This window comes from Gobius niger, assembly GCF_951799975.1.
Source record: "Gobius niger genome assembly, chromosome: 24".
NCBI classification, from domain to species: Eukaryota; Metazoa; Chordata; class Actinopteri; order Gobiiformes; family Gobiidae; genus Gobius; species Gobius niger.
Genome location: NC_136875.1, coordinates 6,137,704 through 6,153,229, shown reverse-complemented (window position 1 = coordinate 6,153,229; position 15,526 = coordinate 6,137,704). Strand labels below are relative to the sequence as shown.

The 15,526-nt window shown below is 43.9% G+C and overlaps 1 protein-coding gene across 1 annotated transcript in view; it reads right to left on the bottom strand.

The window, feature by feature from the left end:
• The window catches only part of LOC306982300 (vitamin D3 receptor B-like), a 35,461-nt gene extending 20,193 nt beyond the window's left edge, over nt 1-15,268 (bottom strand). The window contains exons 1-2 of the mRNA XM_079582211.1: nt 15,161-15,268; nt 14,437-14,515 (exon numbers count right to left, since the gene is read on the bottom strand). The gene's annotated coding sequence lies outside the window, so the exon portion shown is untranslated. The remainder of the gene's footprint in view (nt 1-14,436; nt 14,516-15,160) is intronic.
• Nucleotides 15,269-15,526: the final 258 nt, after the last annotated feature.

Genomic DNA, 15,526 nt, shown 5'->3' with positions numbered 1-15,526 from the left:
GTTAGTCTTAGTTAGAGGTCGATATATGGATATTCTACCATATTGACTATCGGCCGTTATAATGCAGATCAAAGGCCGATATCTCCGTAACCGAATGTGATAAAGACTGACTGGCCGATCTCACTGGAGGAGAGTTGTGGATGCTGCCAGTCGCGCAACGTCTCTGAAACTCGGCTTGATTGCTCGCGTACAAAGGGACTCGAGATGTCGCCGGTCACGGAGATGTCTCCGAGACGTCCCCGGAGATAAAGTGAGTCTCCAAGTAGCCTCGGTGAAAGCAAACCGGTTCCATTTCAGAGGAGACTACATGGTCTCAGAGGTGTAGGCCGTCTCAAGCATTGTGGCAACGTTGCAAACACGTCACAGAAACGTCACAGAAACGTCACAGAAACGTCTCAGGTTGAGGACAACAAATAGTACTTGTATCACAACTACATCAGACCGGGCCCACATGGAAATTTTGTCAAGTCGCCATGCGGTTAGCGCTCTCGCTTCACAGCTAGAAGGTCCTGGGTTCGATTCCCACCTGGACGGGGCCTTTCTGTGTGGAGTTTGCATGTTCTCCCCGTGTCTGCGTAGGTTTCCTCCGGGCACTCCGGTTTCCCCTACCACTAAAAACATGTACAATAGGCCAGGATGAATGATGTGTGTGAGTGAATGTATGGTGGTGGTCAGAGGGTCCGTTGGCGGAGACGTGTGCAGTCGGGACAGCGCTTCTGTCAGTCTCCCCCAGGGGAAACTGAACCTACAAACGTAGTTTACCACCACCGAGTATGGAGTGAATGTCCAATTGTCTCATGTAAAGCGCTTTGTGACCATGTCTGTGAAAGGCGCTGTATAAATAAAGATCTTCTTCAGTCTTCTTTTGTTTGTTTTGTGAGTCTGTTGATCTTTGTCTATATAACGAGCTCCCTCTGATGCATTTCTTAAACATGACTGTCAACACTATGCCCCTAATACAGCGCCCCCTGCAGTCATAGTTTCACCCTGACACGTGTTATAATTTAGGAGCATCATACACAGGGCTACAGACGAGGCCAAAAATATTGGCGGTGCATGTCGACATGTCGGAAAAACCCACATCAGTCGAACTCTAGTCTTAGCCCTAACACAACTCTATCTTAGCTCTTGTTTCATTCATGGTTTACCCCCATTTTAGCTCGGATCTGGGCTTTTAACTGATGTAACGCTATAGCATTCATTTCTAGCATCATTCTCCCATTGTGCCCTCATTACACGGCTTGCCTCGAAGACGGGTTCGATTGCTCTGTGCAGAAATAAAATGCCAGCGAAAAAGGAGAGAGCGCTCAATACGAGACTTGTCACACGCACAAATCAACTCTCGGAACAGGTACAGAACATGAATATTTCAAAACGCGTGACAAACAAGTTCATCACTGTGTTCCTGGATTGAAATGTTGCGGGGAACAGTTCGTACGGAGGGATAACACTTTGTGCAAACAGGATCTACTCGTGTGCAGACCGCCGAGCAGAGAGGAAATGGGCGCTGGGTTGAGTGATTCGGAAGGGAAACAAAATCGAAATTAGATGAAAATGTACTCATGGAAGTGTTTAAAACGTCCATTCTGAACTTCAATATTTCAACATCGATGTTTAATCACAATTGCTATGCTTTGCATTTCGTTATTAAATATTCATCCAAAATGGTGCAGTCATATTTCAAACTGTGGATGAAGAGAGACCAACCCTCGCTCATTACATTGAACTGAGCCCGGAGCCTATTACAGTAAATGTGCTTCGCATCGAGAGCGGCTTAAATAATGCATCAAGTAGTTATAGAACTGTGGAGATCCTGCACCGGGACTGACCCAGGACTGACCCGGGACTCGTTTAGACCGGCCCACAGTGCATTCGGAGGGTTCGCTCATCCATTAAGTCGCTGCCTTTAGACTCAGCGACGTAGGATCACATCCACTTGAGGACGATCGCTCTTTTGGCACGAGGCATTCAGACTCAGTACACAGGGTTTTACGCAGGAACTACATTACTTACTAATTAGCGTGTGGCCAGCAGGAACATACAAGAACATAAGGTCATATAATAAATAGAAGCTAAATAAGGCAAAAACGTATAATTAAAACTCTACTAAAAGTGAACACGCGAAATTTGCATCACAATTCATATACAGTAGCAACCAAGAAAAAGGTAAGCCTGCAGGTTGACCATGGCACTGTAGTAAACCTGTAGGCCGAAGCCACGCAGATTCAGGACAACAATGCTATAGCTAAGCTACTACCGCCAACACCCGTAGGTTGAAGACTCACTCGGGAGTCTTCAACACCAAGTGGTTGAGAAGCCAACTCTTCAACCACTCAGGAGCCGCTAAAAACACTCAGGAGCCGCTAAAAACATAAAAATGCCAGAGAAAAGTTCCTTGTTACTTTGTTGTGCTGTCATACAGTTTTTACAGGAGTCAGAAACTCAGGCAGAATCCAATCCAAAAGCGGAGATGAGAGCGCTCTCGTGGGTGTGCACATTATGGAGAATAATTAGCCATGTGCTCCTAGCGCTTACGTCTTTAACAGGTCCTAAACATAATAGAAGCAAATAGAGCTTAAAGCAATATCTGCTGCTTTACTGTTTGCTGTTGGGGCTAAAAATGCTGCTATTACAATACTAAATCCAGGCACTCCAAGCAAATATGGCAGCAGGAGGAAGGCCTTTATCTAGATGGCCAAGCAGACATGTTTCAACCACCAGGTCTTCATCAGGGCTTGATATAAAACAGGTTTGGATGGGCCACACCCAGACCTAGGGCTGTGCAATTAAGCAATTACGATTTTGATTACAACACTACATGATCACAAAAATAGCATGATCGAGAAAAAACTATTATTAAGGATCCAAAGCGCAAAAAGTCTGTCCTGCGCATTGACAGTCCATTGATTAAATCCACTGTCAATGGTCCTGCGCAGTTTGTGTCAGCGCGTCTGATCAGCTGAAATACCAGTGCAATAAACCACAAATGTGTAAAGCCAGGCTCATTATTTGATCATCGTAAAGGCTGCTTCAAGTAGTTGACTGCTTTATTGACGTTATTTGTGCATATTATGCTGCGTGTATTCAATTAATTTTCCGAAATAGCCGTTAGCACCTCGCGGCTAGCTTGTTAGCTCCGGGAGAAAACCACTCGGCTACGACCCATTGTAGATGAAATGTGAGCAATAAACTTCATAATCAACAAGCCAGGCTCAGTGTGTGATCATTGTTAAACGGTTCTTCGCGTATGAGATGGTTTTATTGACTTTATTCGTGCATATCTCTCGTTTTCACGTGATGACTCGAGGTTTAGCTTAGCATTAGCTTTCTCCGGAGGCTCTGTGCATCATCAAGGCCCAAAGACATTCCCAGCGCAGAACCAGCCGCTGAAATAAGTGTTCTTGTCAGTTTTAATCCTGGGTGTTTAGGTAAAAGAAACTGATGTGTGTCTTTGTAAAAGTCTCAGAGCTGCTGTAGCTCCGGTTCACAACACATGAAGCTAATCCTCCATGATGACTCTGTTGACATCTTAGGGCTAGACACTGCGGGGAGGGGGTTCTGCTGAGGAGCAGTGGCTGGTTACTCGGCTGCTGACGAAAGGTTGGAGGCGTCTCCAGGAGGTGGAGGCGTTCCTAGGAGGGATCAGGCAAACCTATCCCTAAAATGGCTGCCGTCTGAGTTTTTGCAGATTACTCAAAAATATGTGAATGTGCCAAGGCAACACTTCAGGCATGTTTTTAATGAGGGAATGACATAACATGATGGAAAGCTTGAAAAAGTACTTCCCTGTGCCGCTTGTATTTGTCTTTGGATTCCTTTCCAAAGAGCACCTATAGAAACATTTGGAGTACATTTGGACGCCTGGAGCAATCAGTCATATTTTGTTGTTGCTAAATCCCCAACTTCTTGCATGTTTATAGAAAGGCCTGTAATAAACCGCCAATTGGTGAAATGATACAATATGCAATAGGTTTACAATTGATTATTCTTACAAAGGATGTAATATATGAGTCTAGTCTAAACTAGAACTAAACTAAGCAATGACTAAACCAAGACCACAGGGCTGTGGCTGCAGGGGGCCAATCCTCTATGAAGTTCTATTGAACAAGAGAAAAATTTCAGTTTTTGCCAAATCTCAAAGACTTCTATTGTATTAGGCCCTCAATAAAACGAACAGAGAGCTGTGCGAACGCTTGCCTTGCGTCTTCATCCTCAGCGTTTTCTCCCCTCCACACTGGGTGCGGACACTTTGTAGTCCTTTAAAAGGAGCTCTGGTTTGCCAGCGCTGAACTGGAGAGGGGACACTGAAATCGCAGCCAGGGAAAGTGTGGCGGATCGCGTTGTTTGGATCGTGTTCGGAGTAATTAGAGACTCGTTCTGACCACGCGACACAACAGTGAGGGGGAGGAGGTTTACCACACATTTGTAATTTAGCATTTGAGCTTGTAGCAATGGACAGAGTAGGAAGGACGAATGATACTGTCATGTAAAACAAATGGGGGACTGGGGTTTCTAACTCCTACAGTAGGCTTAACTCAGAACTGCACCAGATCGAAGCCCCGGCTAAATCCCACTCAAACCAGGTCTTAACCTGCTCTCAACCAGGTCTTACAGGAGTGTGCTCAAATCTTATTAGGACTATTTTTGGAATAAATCAGAGTCTGAACGAAATTTGGGAAACTCTAGAGTCAACTTACATTATTAAACTCCTGTTGACTCGTCTTGAGACCTCTGGATTGAAATACACATGTATTGTGATGCAGTTGGTTGGCCATAAACAGCCCTATTGCTTTAGGAAAGACACGCACATCCATAGCTTTAAACCAGTTTGTTATATCAAAAAAACAGTACAGTGAAAAGACGATAGAGCCGCGTGACTGATGCTCGCCAAGTTTTTATTGCTCTTACCGGCAATAACGTTTCAGGCCTCAGCCCCGTAGTCTTTACTAGGTCTGAACTGGGTCTTAACTAGCCTGGACAGTCAGACAACACGCTTTTCCAATCCTTTACAAAGACGTGCAGTCGGCGTTCTCTCTGCAAGTTCTCAGAGAAACTGGTCTGTCCAATATGGCGGCTTACGGTCTACGAAAACATTGAACAAGAAATATCTTCGGCAAAATCAACAAAACTAAAACACGTAAGAGAAGTCATAAAGTTTGTTCTGAATGGCGTGAGATTTGAGAGTCTTCCGCATTTGAGTGACTGTGATTGGTGCGACACAAAGCGTAGCCGGTTTGTTTTGGGATTGACTACCGGCAGGCAAGAGAGTCTAGCTGACCAAGGCCTAATCTTAACCAGGACTGAACCGTGGCTAAAACTTGGCTCAAACATGGCTAACCCAGATCCAAACTAGATCCACTCCACTAAGGGAAACCCAGGTCTTAATCATGTCTACACCAGGACTAAACTAAACAAGGTCTTAGTGAAGGTGAGCATGGTCTACAGTAGGTCAAGCGAATGACTAAACCAGGTCCAAATGAGGCTAAAATATTAGCATAACTGTGCACATTTTAAACATGACCAGACATGCATTATAGACAATGTTTGTAGAGCTCTAAACTACAGAGTTAGCGGCTTCAAGACTCCGCTGGAGACACGGGGGCATTTAGTTGTTTGCAGAGGTCCATTATTTTACCTAAATAACAGCAGCCATTGTGAGTGAGTAGCTAAAAATACACATCCAAGCTACAAGCCAAATCGAAATCTCTCATGTTCAGAAGACTCCACAGAACAAAGGCGGCGTCTTTGTTTTGTCGCGGTTTTGCTATTTTTACACGGACAAATAAAGCAAAAGTCAAAGACACGGCGACGGCAGCTCGATGGGGTCTTGAAAGAATTTGACAGATTTCTTAAAAACCTCAAAATGAAAGCAGATCTGAGTATATCTTATTGGAGTAAACACGTTTCAAAGTGTGGGCATTGTTCGTTTTGCAAGGGGTTTGGTGATCGTTTCACACACCCCTTGATCAGTCTTGGTTTATAGATCCAAAACACCTTGTTCTAAATTTCCCTTTGCCTTACTTCCTGGTTTTTAAGCCCCTCCTCCCACCGCGCCGAGAACATGTCCGAACTAGTCTTGGGAGAGGGTGGATGTTTTTCACGAATCTAGAGATTTGAGAAAACAAGACTGTCACATGGTACAAAGCTCTAGAAGAGATTTTAGATATCTTAAATTTTATGAGGGGACTCGTTTGTCGCACCGGTAACCAGTTAACTGTGTTAGAAGTGCATCCATTGGGTCTTTTAAGTGCAGGGATAGACGGCTGGACTGTGGGAACATGTGCGGAGGGAAGTGTTTTATGGTAAACCTGGGTCCGGGTCAAATGGAGTCCAAGAACATAAAACTGAGCTGCTCTGGACTGACCCTCCGAGTCCTGCACTGTAATCCACTGTAGACGGAGTGGGAGTACTCGCAGTAGTAGAAGTAGTAGTAGTTTCCATTCATCACCAATGTTCATAATTAGAAAAAGCACAAAGGCTGCAAGTCTTTGGAAAAAACATCTTATGCTGAGAAGTACAAAGCATGTTTAAAATGTGAACTTCCTTCCTTTCTTTATTCTTAAAAAAGGCTAATCTACTTGCTATTGCTCTTCCTTGTTCTATGAAAGTCATATAGATTTCTTCAGTGGGCCTGTGTCCGGCCTGGTCCTGGTGATGTCGGCCGCTCTCCCTGTTCCCGGCCTCTCACAGACAGTCTGCCCCTCACTGTAAAAAAAGGACTGTCAGCTTTCAAAACACTTCTTTTCTTACTCCAGCTACCAGCGAAACAGGAACAGCAGCTCACACAATTAAAAAAGCAGTATCAATGGTGAAATGTCTGCGTCTATAATAGATAACGTCATGGTCAAACTCTTCCTCTATAGGATGGAACAGTGGGCGGGGATTTGTGATTCAGTCAATTTCCAATTTTTTTCCCCCCAAAAGAATTAAAAAGCCTGAAGCTGCCATCATCAATAGGCGGCCTGCGGGTCAAATAAGGTCCATAGAGCTCACGTCCTACACAGGTCTCTAGTTCCATTCTTACTTTGATTAAAAGTAGTTTTCTTTGTTTCTGTCTTTGGTCATCCCAAGTCTTCTGTGAAGATATATTTTAGCACTGGGGCAAAAGATGGTATTCGGTCGGAATGTTTGATGAAAGCTACTGTATGTAATGACCATGAAGAAAAGTTATTTCTTTTCCTTGCTTTTCTGTTTGTGTCACTTTTTGTAATTCTTTGGTTGTTTTTTTTGTTGCGTTTTTGCCACTTGGTCATCACATTTTTGTTACTCTTTTGTTTTCACCCTTGTCTCTGATAATTTTTGTTGCTATTTCACAGTTTTTTTCCCCCCAGGAAGCTTTTAGATTTGGGTAAAGCCAAATTGGAGAAAATGTGCTCGTTTCAGCTGAGGGTTAAGAGGTTGAATATTGATCTGAAACCTTTCTAAACAACGACAACTTTAGCTTTTTCTAAACCTTTCTTAACACTGAAAACTGTTTCTAAACGCAGAGAACTTTAGCTATTTCTAATTAAATTGTAGGTCAGGTTACCTTTGCACTGCTGCTAGATTGCTGCGAGATCCTTGAGCAGTTCAGGCTAGTTTGCTCACATTCCGCATCACCGGTGACTTTTAGCCAAACAGCAGCAAATGCTTCCCTGAAAGTCTCTTGTTTTCTCAGAAATATACATTATCACAGAGCTAATGTTATTTGCACTGTCATCAATCGGGCTTTGGGCAGGTCAGAGGTTACGTTCACTTCCACCACAGCGGATTACTGACGTTTCTAAATGAATTGGGAATGACTGTGGCACAACATAACCTACTCACAGCAAAGGTACATTTGACTCCTGTAGCTGTTGTGTTTTTTTTTTACAGTGTGGGCCTCAGAGAGGCTGCCCCTTCGATGGGCCCCACTGGGCTCTGGAGAGTCCAGGCTCATGTCTCTGAGCGGGGAGAGGACAGGAATATACTACCACCACCGACAGGTTTACACCACCACACTGGAACTGTAGGAGAAATGTACAAATAACAACCTTTAACCAGTACTGCTACTTCTACTACTAAGTGAATAGGCTACTTCTAATCAAACACGAGTGGTACAGGGTCACTTGGTCTTACACAACAGTCTATTAGATCATTAGTTCCCAACATGGGGGGCGGGGGATTACGGGGGTCCCTGGTGTCTTGTGTGCATTGTCATTCAATGGCTGCTCACAATTCGGCGACTGCTGCAGGTTTCATAGCGTAGACTTTGTCTTTTAGGCATTTTCAACGAAACCCCTTCGTCCAATCCACCTCACATCTCATCAAGGAAGGATATAGCGGCAAACAGCGCGAGGAAGAGGCTTTAGCCAGGGAAAGTATCAGAGCAAGTTTGGTGAAGGCCTCTAGACTGTCCAGCAAAGAAGAACATCATGGATATCTCCCAGTGGCGAATATGAAGGCGGGGCGAGTGGCATAAAGCATTATATGGAACCTTTAATCAAGCTGCTAAAGTCTGTGCACATTATTTGGGACATCCTGTATAGCAATATATATGGATAGAGCAGAAGGTTATTGTTATTATTATTATTATTTGGACCTTTCTGGACTATTCTAGCTGTGCCACGGTGCTAACCACTGTGCCACCATGCCGCTCTATTCCAGTAGGGCTGTATCCAGGTTGGGTGATATCGGATCAGTGATTTGGCTTATGTGTAAAATGGAAAATGTGTAATCGTGAGATGCCAAGATGAGGACAGGGTAAATGAGCAGCACTACACTATCACTTTCCTAAAGCCTGACTCCTGGGGCTGTTGTTCCGCCCGAGTTCACTGCCTCTGCCCATGTTTGACTTACTCCTGATCACAGCAGGAGCTGATGGCGATGCATTAGCCCCACTTCATTACATCCCAAGGCAAATATGTGCAACAGGGCAACCATTCACCCACATTTCAATCGCAAATATTGATCAACTCGATTGACAAAAGCTTCTATGTCTTCACACTCACGCACTCCTATTACTTATTCATTTTATAGGCGTACAGCATGTTTTACTAACACTGCATCCCTCGTACAGTACACATATTAGCATCATGACTGGTCTTCAAGTACAGCAGGGTCTTTCTAAAAGGACACATGAGAGGAAGCCACCAATTACTGCAGTCACGGAAAGAGGGATGAGGACCATAGACAGACATAAGCCTTTCACAAACATGCACGCTCGGACGGACCCCGGGCGGCTCAGGAAAGAAAGGAGCCCTCCAAAGCTCTCTCACCGGGAGAAGATACTCACGAGAAACTGATCATTTACACCAACTTCATCATGTAGAACTCAACAACTCAATGAGAGACGGAGTTTTGGAAAGAATTGTGCAAAGGTTTTCCATGGTCATTATTTGGAAGTGATTGGAACCTGCCAGAGTCCTTTTATTTGACCAACACCAAGCACACCAATTGGAATTTTGTCTCCATTTTTGGACACCTTGACAAGACGGTCAGTTTACCGGAGTTCCTTTGTGCTGAGAGAGAAGACGCTGGACTCTGGGGCAATTTATGCTTCATGTGGATTGGTCCAGCCATTACAGAGATATCAACCTTAAACTGTGTCCAACATACAGCATTTCGACAACTACCACAGTTACTACAATACACTCACATACACCAGTCACCCAAACACCAGGCATTTCCTCATGGTTCTCCATCGGTACAACTCAGGCCCATCTCGCCTAACTTCAGAGATTTGTGAGGACCTCTGTTGTCTTTTATCACTCACCTTTAGACTGCCTACAGGTGAGTAATAAAAGACAACAGAGGACCTCACAACTCATTCAAAACCAGACCAATCATACTCAGTGTGTTGATGGCAAGTGAATTGAATTATCACAACATATTTGAGCCCTGTTTGGAATTAGAAGGATCTTGTGCGAAACTGCCATATCCGTCATTTGGAAGGTAAAATTACAATGATGATTACCTTTAGGTTCTCTGGTAAATCTAGTCTTGCACCAATTGACAGGTCGGCATAATGAAAGTTTTAACCCCGTTCATTAATGTCTAGAAATGTATTCAACATTTTCAAGCGTCTTTAAAGTATTTCCATAAGCTCTACTACTAACACAGCATTGCTTTTTATTCATCCGTTTAAAAAGAATAAAGGAGAAATCTATGTTACAATGTTAGACGAGACCCAGAAGCACAAACCTGTTGGCATGGCAAAGCAAAGCGAGGTTCTTTGGAAAGGTTTAGATGGGTTTGGTACAACGCTTAGATCGAGGACGTAGTATCAGAGCGAATGGACTAAGAGAGAAAAGCTCCTCATGAGTAAGGACAAAGTCAAAAGTAAAGTAAGTCAAAGTTAAATAAATATATAACGGATGTCATTCGTTGTAGCATGAGGTAAGAAAACAGCCTTCGTCGTCACTGCAAAGCACACACAAACAAACCTAGCCTCTGATAGAAGCAGCGTAAGCAACATAAATGAGGATTGTTATCATCACTCAGTGGCAAGAATATCTTTCCATCATTTCAAGCGAAAGGTCAGTCAAAGCTTTTTCTGTGAAACCTTCTATAAAAATGGCCGACATCCTGGGGTCATTCAGCTTTAAAGGACAACTAACCTCACCTTCCAGAGCCTCAAGCCTGATTTGAAAAAAGCCTGAAAAAGAGGCGTAGCTTACAGGGTCAGAGAAAGCATGGGGTAAGGGGTGGGAGGGGCCTGGGTCTGTGATTGACAGGCCTAAGTCAACTGACCTGGATGCATCCACGCTTAGCCCTCTACTCGTAAACACAGTCCGAGCATGGAGATCCGACAGCGAGCTAACTTGTTTAGCAACATATCTCACTGGGACAACAAAAGCTTTCTCTACACACACGAGGGCATCATGACGACTCTACAGCTCTCTCTACACACAAGGGCATCATGACTACTCTATAGCTCTCTACACACACACGAGGGCATCATGACTACTCTACAGCTCTCTCTACACACACGAGGGCATCATGACTACTCTACAGCTCTCTCTACACACACACGAGGGCATCATGACTACTCTATAGCTCTCTCTACACACACACGAGGGCATCATGACTACTCTATATCTCTCTCTACACACACATGAGGGCATCATGACTACTCTATAGCTCTCTCTACACACACGAGGGCATCATGACTACTCTATATCTCTCTCTACACACACATGAGGGCATCATGACTACTCTATAGCTCTCTCTACACACACGAGGGCATCATGACTACTCTACAGCTCTCTCTACACACACGAGGGCATCATGACTACTCTACAGCTCTCTCTACACACACGAGGGCATCATGACTACTCTATAGCTCTCTCTACACACACGAGGGCATCATGACTACTCTATAGCTCTCTCTACACACACGAGGGCATCATGACTACTCTATATCTCTCTCTACACACACATGAGGGCATCATGACTACTCTATAGCTCTCTCTACACACACGAGGGCATCATGACTACTCTACAGCTCTCTCTACACACACGAGGGCATCATGACTACTCTACAGCTCTCTCTACACACACGAGGGCATCATGACTACTCTATAGCTCTCTCTACACACACGAGGGCATCATGACTACTCTATAGCTCTCTCTACACACACGAGGGCATCATGACTACTCTATATCTCTCTCTACACACACATGAGGGCATCATGACTACTCTACAGCTCTCTCTACACACACGAGGGCATCATGACTACTCTATAGCTCTCTCTACACACACACGAGGGCATCATGACTACTCTATATCTCTCTCTACACACACATGAGGGCATCATGACTACTCTATAGCTCTCTCTACACACACGAGGGCATCATGACTACTCTATATCTCCTCTACACACACATGAGGGCATCATGACTACTCTATAGCTCTCTCTACACACACGAGGGCATCATGACTACTCTATATCTCTCTCTACACACACATGAGGGCATCATGACTACTCTACAGCTCTCTCTACACACACATGAGGGCATCATGACTACTCTACAGCTCTCTCTACACACACATGAGGGCATCATGACTACTCTATAGCTCTCTCTACACACACGAGGGCATCATGACTACTCTATATCTCTCTCTACACACACATGAGGGCATCATGACTACTCTATATCTCTCTCTACACACACATGAGGGCATCATGACTACTCTACAGCTCTCTCTACACACACGAGGGCATCATGACAACTCTACAGCTCTCTCTCCACACACAGAGAGGCATCGTGACATCGTAGGGACCATGTACCTGAGACTGTTGTGATGCACTGGGTTGTTTTATTAGGGTGACTCCACTGTCATTTTACAAAGCTAGCGGCTAGCGCAACTGGGTCCTGACAGAATTTACCGAAATATTTAAGACATTTGGCTGTAGTCTACAGCATGTGAAGTGTAGCTCAGTGTCCTCTGCAGAGAATGTGTGAGGTATAGAGACATGATTATATGTCTTTATTTTATTCCTTAATACACTAAAGCACAAAACATGTCACATAAAAGCAGTGGCTTCAAAACATTATTCTGCAGGAACATCATCTCTGCCCAAGAGCCAGTTCTCCACAATAACACATTTCTGACGTAAAGAGCCCAAACTCGAGCAGCAGTGACAGTGCCTGTATCAAAGAAAGAAAAGCAGTGGAGAAATCATGCTAAAATACTGACGAGCCTACGCTACAAGGTAAACAGCCCTCTCCCCCCGCTCCCCCCTCCCTGGAGGCAGGGCCAGGGACGTGTGTGGGAGGGTGCGGAGGAGCAGAGCTGACTGAAGTCACATTTTCTAGTGACGAAACAAAATCTTTAGAGCAAATCACACAGCCGCGAAATTTAAATGCTGAAACAAATATGCACTGAACTGTCAAATAGTGACCGAGACAAGTAGACAACACTATTAAATACCAAATTCATCTGCACAAACAAGTAGATTTGGGGGTTAGTCACTCTTTAACCACGGCCAACAGCAAATCTAACAAACAGGGCTTTTCACAATATAAATCTCTTTTCTTTCAACTGCATTTAGAAACATCTGGACAACCCAAGAAACACATCTACGTCTTTAATCATCAATTACCTTTATTTAAAGAATAGGACACAGATCTGAGTTTAGTGACATCTGACAGACATGGCTTTGGAAGTCAATAATGAGAGCAAAGTCCTTTACATTAAGGCTCAAAATACTGAAGTAAGCAACACAAGGAGTTCTATCTCCACAGACCCGACAGCATATTGATGTTTTCAAATCACTAACAGCAAACTGCCCCATTTAGATAAGGATACGGGTGAGATTTTGGAAGCACGTAGGAAAACTAATTCATCATAGTGCGTTGTGTTAAAACATCAAAGCTGGGGTTCCAGGGTTCTCCCATTTCAAACCTTGAAAGGATGAGATAGTTTTAATATAGTCTTTAAACCCACAATTCCATTTCTTCATGTGAATCAGTTATTTGCACATTCGGAGCGGCCGATATTGGTGTTCTCATAAAGTTCAATCTTTGGGAGGTAATTAGAAAATACAAAAGTTCTACTGAATTCACACATAATTGTAAGTGATTGGTTGCTTGAATTGTATCGAAACGAGCCTAAAAAGATGGCAAATCAGGCTGAATGAGAAAAATCGTGACTATAAAACTGAACTTTTGTTGTAGGCTCCACTTGCAATCAAAATGTGCAAATCTCAGTCAGGAGGAAGATCTCTAGAATGTTGCGGTACATTGTGGCCTTTTGGGGTATGAATATTGCGTCATCTACTACGCCGACAGAAACAATCTGGCAGTACGGTGATGCCCTGCTGTTGGGACGTTTTACAAGGAATCATCACCAGAAAACGGGGAAGTTTTCGCGCTTTTGAGAAAGTGAAGGAAACAAACCCCAACTCCACGCTCTTTCACACAACGTTAAAACCAGTGTTAATTTCGTCGGCTAAAATATTTAGTCTTAATATTAGTCAAAGTGTTATTTCTGACGACTAAAATTGGACTAAAACTAAATTAAAAGTTTCTCATGAGACTAAAACTGTGACTGAAATGTCCAGATATTTTAGTCGACTAAAATAAGACTAAATAAAAATGAAAAGGAGAGACTAAAATCATCCAAACTTCTATTGACCGTCTGAAAGAGCCTCAGATCATGTAAATTCTCTGCCAAATGATCAGCTCTGAGCTTTGTTCATGAGGAGCAGCTCCATGAAGCAGAGGAACATTGATTAAATATGATTATAATGAATATTTTCAACGCAAAGTCGACTAAATTCGTCTTAAATTTAGTCGACTAAAACTAGACTAAAATTGAAGATATTTTTAGACTAAAACTGGACTAAAATCGGATTACATTTTCGTCACCCTGGTTAAAACGTGTTTCAACAAGCTCAAAAAGACAGTTTAAAACAACCTTTCGCGTGCATGAGTCTTGACACAAGCACCGCCACGGACGACGTTACGTACCTGCAGGTTTAACATGCTCTTGTAACAACTGGCCAGTCGTAAAGCTTTCTCCAGTTCCGTTTATCCCCACGCGTTAATCCTGTTAATACACAGAGGGAAAAGTCGCATTTCGCAATTAGAGTGACTGCAGTGCGCGGGGGCCCCTAAGCACTTACAAACACCACACGACTTACTATCAGCGCTACAACTACCTCTGCGCTCGCGCTTACGTAACGCGTCGCTAAATCGAATCACAAAGCGTCAAAAGAACGAGCTGTAAAATTGACAAGAAACACAACACGATGACAAGCCGTTGGAGACTTTTCGCTTATTAGGCGGAATACAACAGCGACATCAGTTTTACACAGCGTTCATCGTCTTCTCGCGATAACAAACAATACATAACAGGCGGTGGATAGTTCGTAATTGGAAAGTTTGATTGAGATTTCGAGATGAGATTTCCTAAAAATGGTTGGATTTCGTTACAAAGCAAAGCTGCGCGTGGGAAAAGCGACGTGAAAACAGAACGAAGCGCGTGTTGTTGTAATAATAAAATGGTACATCTACCTGCGCGTGACTGGCTGGTTGGTTATGCGTAGGAAAAATACCCCTGTCTTCTCTTTTTACAAGGCTCAATCATGACTTTGCAAACGCCGTGGGTGATAAAACGCAGTCCCAGCTCTCGAAAATGCGTGTGGCGCCGCTCGGGAGAAACTTTTTTTCCGCGTTCCGCCAGTGGTCCTACCTTAGCTCAACTTTTCCCCCATCGAGACCAGAGTTCACTTGGCTTTTAATCCGCTTTCGTCGCCCTCATGCCCCGAGAGCAAAATTCCCCCCCGTCTTCTGTCTCCTTTTCCACTCTCCTTTCCAAACGTGCAGAAAACAGTGAGGTAAACCCGTTTAGCAGCCACGCGTTTTTGTTTTTTTTACAGCAAAACGCGAAAAAACAAAACAAAAATACGCCCTTCTTCTTCTCCTCCGGACGCGTTGCCTCACGCGCAGCAGCAGCTGTAGCTAGTAGGAGCTAACGTGGCTAGCTCGCTGCTCTGAAGCGAAGTTTAGCTCGCTTTTTAACCGTTTCGTGGAGCGCGGCGGCGAACAGGCGTGTAGG